Source organism: Rhincodon typus, chromosome 25, assembly GCF_021869965.1.
Source record: "Rhincodon typus isolate 14 chromosome 25, sRhiTyp1.1, whole genome shotgun sequence".
Taxonomy (NCBI): Eukaryota; Metazoa; Chordata; class Chondrichthyes; order Orectolobiformes; family Rhincodontidae; genus Rhincodon; species Rhincodon typus.
The window spans coordinates 16,377,180-16,386,631 of record NC_063356.1 but is presented as its reverse complement, the minus strand read 5'-3'; the positions used below and the strand labels follow the sequence as shown (position 1 = coordinate 16,386,631).

At 43.3% G+C, this 9,452-nt stretch overlaps 1 long non-coding RNA gene across 1 annotated transcript; it reads right to left on the bottom strand.

Annotated features, from left to right (window-relative positions):
- Positions 1-207: 207 nt before the first annotated feature.
- On the bottom strand, positions 208-5,176 carry LOC125486042. Its single transcript, XR_007264721.1, has 3 exons — positions 4,652-5,176; positions 4,345-4,514; positions 208-2,823 (listed from the first exon to the last, which is right to left on the bottom strand). It is a non-coding gene; the product is annotated as an uncharacterized LOC125486042 (long non-coding RNA).
- Positions 5,177-9,452: the final 4,276 nt, after the last annotated feature.

Here is a 9,452-nt window from a genome sequence, read left to right as displayed (position 1 = left end):
TTCATTTAGCTGTATCTTACACACTGGTAATGGTGGAGGTCTGAAGGTTTTTTTTCCAGACACAGCTATCAGAGGGCTACTCGTGCAGACAGTCTGCTGCTGGAGAGGCTGAAAGTTTACAAATCTTACAGAAGAAAACCTTATGGCAAAAGATGGAATCTACAGTCAATGTAAAAACATTTCAGACCGGGTAAGAGAAATACAACAGCAAGAGATTGTTCAGAACAGCCTGGAGCATTTCCCACTCCAAGGCCTACTATCTCAGTTACAAATAGCATTGGGCGCTAGTGACCTGCAGGAGAAGTCCCAAGCCGGGGTTCAGCTGCAGTTGTGAACAGACATAAAAAGGTTCTGTGTATAAAGCTGAAATCCCTGGTCGGCAAGAGGACAATTTTAAGAAAGTTTCCATATGGGGAAAGTACGATGCAAGTAAAATGCTGACAGTTCAGATCAAGCATCACAATCATGGCAAGTAAGCACCAAAAGACACCATTACAATTAGGGAAAAATCAAAGGACCACAAAAGCAATTTCAATTATGTTCTCAGCCTCTGAATAATCTGGGTATCAGTGAGTCAAATAAGGTGAGATCACAGAAATTGGGTTCTTGACATTAAGAAAATAGTCCAATTCTCTAACCAAGTTTTGAATAGCAATACAAGAATTCCACTAGTAAGTGAAGAGAAGCCTGTTTACATCTATTTGCCTGCATTAGCATGCTATTATTGCCAAATCATGTCTTGATATGTGCAGTTTCCCACATATCCCAGTTCCTGCCAAATAGAAAATAGAGAGTGACAATTCCCAACGTGAAAGTCAGTTGATTCCTGGTGATGCTAGCTCACCACTCAATCGTCTGGACTTCCATCTTGGACTGCAGTCACAAACATCTCATGTTCCATGGGCAGAATCTGTTATAAGGGATAAACAGAGTTACATAATCAGGAAACCAAACATGGTCAAAAGTTCCTGCAGATGTGAAGTTATTAAACCTAAGCTTGGATGGAGGCCAAGCCTTGGGCGTAACATTAAAATATTGGGTGCAATTACTCTGACCCATAAACCAACCATCAAGGTTAAATCTAGTGAGGCAAATGGAATTTACCAGTTTTCCCACCCTTAACGTGTTAGTGATAACAACATATGGTGGGATACGGGAATATTAAATTGAGCTTGATACCAACCTTTACATGTTAAAAAGTTGTACCTTGCCGATTCCCACTCATTTTAGGTGCCTTAAATGTCCACCCAATATATCCCCCTCTCTGCGGAAGATGTAGCAGCCATGCAAACACCAGCCCTTAGGGATTCATTCTGTCGAATGATCCATTCTGCCACTTCGGAGACATTAAAGGGGATTGGTTGTAAGGGGATTCCCCCTTTTGAGTGAATCGGGACGCGAGTGCACACCCAGCATGAGGAGACATTTAGCCGTATGCATATTTGTAACTGAGGGATGAAAAGGAATTAGGGGCCGGAAGGTAGGTGGACTCTAACTGGTGCCAGCACATCGGATCTAACTGGACTGCCCAGGAGACAGACAAGAGTCATTAGAAGCCATTGCATTTTTTAGGTCTTTAGTCTTCCAGAGCAACATTATCTTTCAGCAGTTTGCACCGAGTAGCACGAATCCAATCCTGATGTTGTTCTACTTTGACAGCAGTGCAGGTGCCAGTAGTACTTGATAGGGACCTTTCCACCTAGGAGAGAACGAATTCTTTTCAAGTGCTTCGATATATACAAAAGTCACCAGGTTTAAATGGATGAGTTATTCCCCTCCTTGGGCTTTGGTAGTGCTGCAAAGACTATCAGGACTTGACCGGGCCGCCTCACTTAGGGACTGTGCATACTGTAAGGTTTTCTCATCGACCCAAATTAATGCCACATCAGTCCCTGTCATTGGGGGCTTGGTGCCTGTGGTCATGGATCATCCCATTAAGACCTCAAAACAGGGTTAGACCTGTTGTTCTATTTACCTGATTCCTTAGGGTGTAAAGAGTAACAAGCAGAGCTTCGGGCCATTTTAAACCAACTTCCTGACAGACTTTTTCCAAGGGTATTTTTTTTTTAAGGGTACCATTGACTCGTTCTACTATTCTGAAGTATTGGGGTTGGTAAGGTATGTGCACCTTCCACTCAAATCCCATGGCCTGTGTCAGGGCTGTAACCATTTTTCCCATAAAGTGTGTCCCTCTATTGCTGTTCACTTTAACGAGTATTCCAAATCTAGGGATGATAACACCGGTACTTGTCTGGTGTTTTCCCCCTATTGTACTGTTGGCAAATGGTCTACAGTGGACAATGGTCTATCAGGGAGAAGGGTGGCGGGGTTTAGTGAGGGAGCTCGGTAGAACGAGACATTTGCTTAGACAGCAACATGGCCTTGTACCCAATGTGGCGAGTGGCAGTAAAATGTTGAGTCGCCGCCGAATTTAGCAGTATTAACACTGCATCGGGGGCCAAAGTGACATTTGTGGTCTAAAACAATAGGATGGGATTTTTCTAAGATGACAGCAGTGGCGGCAACAGCACACAGACAACCAGGCATTCCTCTAACAACGGGAGGCATAATATGCTACCGGCCGCTCGAGTCCAGCATGTTCTTGAGTCAGTACGCCGCTTGCAAACCCCTCCTTTTCACTAACACAGTGCAAAAGGCTTGTTGTAATCTGGAATGCCCAGGGCAGGGGGGGTTGAGTCAGCGCCGTCTTAAGCTCGGCCAAGGCTCTGACGTTCTTCAGTCCATTCAATTTCAGTGGGATGTCCCCGCAAGGTAGTCTGCCGAAGGACTGCGTCCACGCGTCGGTACTCGGGTATCCATTGCCTGCAATAATTAACCATACCAAGAAAGGATAACATCTGTTTACTGGGCAAGGGGGCTTTTAGCATCGCTGCAACTCGTTCAGGACCCAACCGACGTGTGCCGTTCTCCAAAATAAAGCCTACGTACCATACAGAAGGCTGACAGAGCTGCAGTTTTGGGGCGGAGACACGGTGCCCTTTAATCGCCAGGTGATACAGTAAAGCAACTTGAGTCTTTTTCACAGCTGACAGTCAATAGAGGCGATTAATAAATCGTCGCTTATTGTAAGACTGTGCTGTTAGAGTAGAGAAGTTTGAGGTGGTCTGCACGGACAGCGGCGTAGACAGCCGGGTCCACGTATACTGTCTGCCACTAAGTAAATGCAAAAAAGGTCGGCTATCCTCATGCAGAGGAATAGAAAAGGCGGCTGAGCGGAGGTCAATTACTGTGTAGCAAGTCGAATCGGGGGGTAAGGAGGACAAAATAACATTGGTGTCAGGCACCACAATCTGCTTGATGGCGCGTAGGTCTGGGACGAAACACCACTCGCCCTTTATACCAAGTTTAGGAATGGGCAATATGGGGGTGTTACAGAGACTCTGGGCCGGGCGCAAAACACCTCAGGACTGGATTCCCAAGTATCCTTAAACCTAGCAATGAAGTCTGTCAGCTGCTTCCCCCTTTTTCTGAATGCAATAGGTCATCTCGCCAAAACCACTATATTGCCTAGCTCCATTAGTGATGGCATCTTTAGCGCGTGTCCAGAGCTAAGCGTCTCTACTCTCGTTTCCCTGGTCATCAGCAGGGGCCCAGTCACCCTGGAGTCCTGGTGGGACGGCAAACAAATCTTTAACAGCTGGCCAGGAAGTGCCATATGCAACTTTCAATAGTAACAGCACATCACCGGGCAAGGGGTTATAAATTTGACACGTCTGTACTAACCACTAATGAAACGGGACGGTTTTTTTTTTAAAAAAGGGGGTTCGGGGCTTTATTTATCATACTTCAAATCTGAGGGGGTCCGGGGCTTAATACAGGAACTTCCCCTATCATTATGCGGGGGTATTGTTCAACCATACTACTTAGGAACACTGTCGGGGATACCCGCCCGTTCAGCTGCCCGTCGCCTTCGGATCTCTAACCCAACTGTGTCTGAAGAGGTGACCTAAAGGTGTTCGGTCATTAAGTGAAGGTTCACGATGGGCGGGGGTGGGGTGAGGGGAAACGGTCCCTAAGAGCGGCTGCCAAGAGAATATCATGCACAACCTGATCCTTGCTTTCATCAGACTATTCTAACTTTGGATACATTCCAGTAGCAGGAGCACTCAGCTTAATATTCTTACCATCACCAGTAGCCTTGTCTTTTTCAGGTTTCGGGGATTGATGGCGCCTGGCCACTTCCAACCATTTATCAAAACAAGTAATCACATAGTTATAATCCCAGTTTGGGTCTCCGTTCCTAGCCTCTATCTCACTTTTCCTAAAGTGTATCCTTTTCAAATCAACCACCCGTACAAATCACTAGAGAATGTACCAGAGTACCTGCTATCTCCTGGTTCCAGCCAAACCTTATCACCAGGCGATCTGCGAGGAACCAGCAGGTCCCCAAGCAGCTAGCGCTGTTTCTGGATTTCCTGAATCCTCCTTGAAGTTGCCTTTTTCAGTTTCACAGGAAACTCTTTTCCCTCGGATCTCTTAGCTTCTTTGACTACCTATGATTTAAGAAGTCCCACTTACCAAGAGATCAAACTCTAAATTTAAATGAGTGTTAACAATTTATAATTACGTTTCTTATACACTAATCTTACAAACTAATTCACCCTTCCCCAGCCCCGAGATCTTGTTATACCTCATTCCTCGAAGTCTCCCAGACTGTTTTGTTCTTTCGTTCTAATTGTCCTAATTGTTCATTTATTTCTCAACGAGTTTCGGTCTTCCGCACGTGGTCTTGCCCGTCCCGTCTTTCCAATCTCCCCGAGATCAGATCAGGGTGGCTCAACGTGGATCACCAGCCGGGGAAATTCAAATTCCTCGCAAACTCCTTTCTCTTATTCGTATCAATTTGTCCGGATCCGGTAAAGATAGGGATCCTGCCGATTACACCAGATTATTGAAGATATTAATTTAGTCACACACTGGAGCTTTAGACTTCGAGGTAAAGAGGCTTTATTCGTGATATCACAGGGAAACCAACACTGACAAAAGGTCAAGCTCATAATCTCCGATAAGTACAAAAACAAGGCAATACTTATACACGCCGTTATAAATTGAGACAGTTGTTACAAGCAGATAAGCACGGACACAGTTCATCACATCTCCTTAAGGCAGGTCATATGACATGTCATACGTCATGGTTCCACATCTGATTGCTGATACGTTATCTTTAAACAGAACATGTCTTAAGCTTTGGGTAAACATTGAACAACAGGTTCTAAGCTTTCTACAGATATGCAACAATTTGTCGCATATCTCTTACTTGACCTATTTTCCCATCATTCCTACCTCTAATTCTAAGCTTTAGCTACATTTTACATCTAATTGCTCTTGACACTTTAATTATTCTTCCACAGGCCTGTGGAATGTAGTTCAGTTCAGTACAGTATATCACATCTTTTAATTTTCTTCTTGAACAACAACACAATCACAGTATCTCAAAGCGTACATTCGAGCGGTCTACATGATATCCCTTGGGTTGTTGTGCAGCTATATATGGGCAAAGTTTAGAGGAATATTTGATATTGCTGGCAAGATTGGTATTTATAATTCATCTCTAGTTGACTTAAGAACAAAAGAGAAGTACGGCACAGAAACAGGGCATTCGGCACTCTAAGCCTGTGCCGGTCATTATGCCCTGACTAAACGAAAAAAAAACCTTCTGCCCTTATTCAGTCCATATCCCTCTATTCCATCCCAATTCATGTAACCATCTAGATGCCTCTTAAAATGTCACTAATGTGCCTCCTTCCACCACACACCAATCTCTGCGTGAAAAACTTTCCTTGCACATCTCCCTTAAACTTTTGCCCTTCACCTTGAATCTGTGCCTCTTTGTAATTGAAACTTCAACCCTGGGAAAAAGCCTCTGACTATCTACCCTATCTATGCCCCTCATAATTTTGTAGACCTCTATCAGGTTTCCTCTCAGCCGCTGTCTTTCCAATGAAAAGTATCCTAGTCTTTTTCACCTTTCCTCATAGCCAATGCTCTCAAGACCAGGCAACATCCTGGTGAACCATCTCTGCACTCCCTTCAAAGCTTCCACGTCCTTCTGGTAACGTGGTGACCAAAATTGCGCGCAATACTCCAAATGCGGCCTAACAAGGGTTTTATATAGCTGCAACATGTTTTGCCAACTCTTGTACTCCATTACCCAGCAGATGAAGGCAAGCATGCCATATGCCTTCTTAATCACTTTGGCCACCTATGTTGCCCCTTTTAGGGAACTGTGGATCTGCATGCCCAGATTGGTCTGTATGTTATTGTTCCTGAGGGATCTGCCATTAACAGTATAATTCACAACTAAATTTGATCCTCCAAAATGCATCACTTCACATTTGCCTGGGTTAAACTCCATCTGCCATTTCTGTGCCCAAGTCACTAATCTATCTACATCTTGTAGTATCTTTTCACAATTGTTGGCACTATCAGCAACTTCACCAATCTTTGTGCCATCTGCTAACTTACTAATCAGACCACCCACATTTCCTCCAGATCATTTATATACACTACAAACAACAGAGGATCTAAGACTGATCCCTGTGGAACAGCACTAGTTACAGGTCTCCATTCTGAAAAACACCCTTCTACCACTACCCTCTGTTTTTTCTGACCAAACCAGTTTTGTATCCATCTAGCCAGTCCACCCCGAATCCCATGTGATTTTAGCTTTTGTACCAATCTGCCATGTGGGACTTTATCAGATTCTTTACTAAAGTCCATATAAACTACACCCGCAGCTCTTGTCTCATCAATTATCTTTGTCACCTCTTTAAAAAATTCGATCGGGTTGGTGAGACATGACCTTCCCTGTACGAAACCATGCTGCCTGTCGCTAACTTGTCCATTTTTTTCCAAATGTGCATATATCCTGTCCCTCAGTATCTTCTCCAAGAGCTTCCCCACCACAGATTTCAGACTCACTGGCCTATAATTTCCTGGATTATCTCTGCTTCCAATTTTAAGCAATGGAATGACATTGCCTAATCTCTAGTCCTCTGGAATCTTGTCTGTGGTCAAGGAGGATGTGAAGATATCTGCTAATGCCCTAGCTATTTCTTCTCTTGCCTCTCGCAGCAAACTGGGATAGATCCCATCTGGCCCTGGGGACTTGTCTACCTTAATGCAATTTAGGATACCCAAAACTTCCTCCTTTAATATATTGACATTCTGTAGAGTATTCACACACTCATCCTTGACCTCAACATCAGTCATGTCCTTCTTCTCAGTGAACACCGGTACAAAGTACTTATTAAGGATCTCTCCCACTTCCTGTGGCTCCACACATTACTTTCATCCTTTGTCCTTGAGGCGTCCTATTCTTTCCCTTTTTTCTAGTATATGCATAAAAAGGTTTGGGATTCTCCTTGACACTGCTGGCTAAAGATATTTCATGGCCCCTTTTAGCCTTCCTAATTCTATGTTTAAGTTCCTTCCTACTTTCTCTATACTCCACAAGGCCTTTGTCAATTTGTAGCTGCCTAGACCTATCATATGCTTCCTTTTTCCTTTTGACTAAGTTTACAATTTCTCTTGTTATCCATGGGTCCTGGGTCCTGGATCCTGCCATTTCTACCCTTCAGGTTTGTAGGGATATGCATGTCCTGCACTTTAATCAGTTGGTCTTTAAAAGCCTCCCACATGCCAGATGTAGATTTGCCCTCAAATAACTGCTCCCAATCCACATTCCCTAGTTCTTGTCTAATTTAGAGGTAATTGGCCCTTACCCAATTAAACACCCTCACCTGTTGGCCACTTTTATCCTTGTCCCTGACTACTTGAAATCTTATGGAGTAATGGTCACTAAGCCCAATATATTCTCCTACTGAAATATTGATCACCTGTCCTGGATCACTCCCTAATACCAAGTCTAGTATGGCCTGCTCTCTTGGCGATGTTAGTTGGTTTCTTGAATTACGGTAGTCTGTGAGATGATGGTGCTACCATGCTGCTATTAAATGGAGATTTCCAAGATTCTCACTCAGTAATGATGAAGAAATGGTGTTATTTGTCCAATGTGTTATTGTGTGTGACATGAGGGTGAGTCCTCTCTTATATCTTTGAGGCAACCAGTTGCTGTAATCATTCTATGCAGAAACAACAAAACTGTCTTTGTTTTGAATGTCTTTATGACGTTGCAATGAGCAATGAGAACAATTCCTGGCCGATTAAATATAAGTATCAGAAAAAGAAACTTAATACATTGAGTCTTAATTTGCTGAGCAGGTTTCTTTTCTCCCCACCTGCGAGCAAGTTTGTTTCTCTAATTACCTTCTTCTACAAAACATGGGCAATACTTGGTTAAGTTATCAGAAATCAATTTGGTAAGCAAGGTGTAGGCTGTCAGTAATGTTGCAGAAAGAAGATGCAATCTCTGCAAAAATGACATTTTTTTAGAAAATGGCTTGATTTGATTTTTCTAAAATTTCAGGGCCTTAAGTCTTATGCTGTATCTTTTGACTAAGAGACAAAGCATTAGGATAAATCTAAGCAGAGTGAGTTAATGATAGTGGTCAAGATTATTAAATATTTACTTGATCAATACTTGTACTTTGGCAACATTCAATTCCATCACTGATTATTTCTGTAAATTATTAACAGTTAACTATTAATTAATAGCTGTAAATTTAATAAGTTAACAAAGTTATTCTCTTAAAATCTATTTGTTAATAGTTTTAAAACTTAAAAATATGTTTCTTGTTGCCTATACATAGTGACTTGAAACTTTACAGATATGAGGCAGAATTTCATGTTCCCAGAAATAGTACGAGGTAGGAGACAGGAAGGACATTTGGGGTGGGGTGGTGTCGTGCCTGGCTTCCATGATCAACCTTCCTACTCTGCCTCCGACTAAGGCCCTTAAGTAACTAACTGAGAACCATCTAAGAGCCTTTTTCCGTGATTGTTGCGATTAACATAGGCATGCATCCCCACTGTGTCTGTACTGTAAACAGAAAGAACATAGGCTGTTTGTCAGCTGGCTGTGGCCTGGATCAAAGGCAGTCTGTGTCTGACCAAGGGCATGGATTGTGTCTGCTGGGACAAACTCTATCTTTGTTTCTTGTAACCCCTCCCTTCATGACTTCCTCAACCCAGCAAACACCACCCCATTCTCTGCTTGCATCCTATTACAAATCATATGTCACTCCTAGATCCTTGATCGTACCCTAAGGACCTAATTCTGGAAGAAGCCCCACCAATGTCCTCAGAAATGCCTGATTAACAGATGATTTGGCTGGCCTTCCCAAGAGATGCAGTGCGGCTCTTGTGCCAATTCTCAGACTGGCATGAAAGACCCACTTCACCAATGGAAGAGTCCGTCTTCCACTTGTGATTGTCTACCTGTCTAGCAACCAATGCATGTGTACAGTATAAGATAACAAGGTGTAGAGCTGGATGAACACAGCATGCCAGGCAGCATCAGAGGAGCAGGA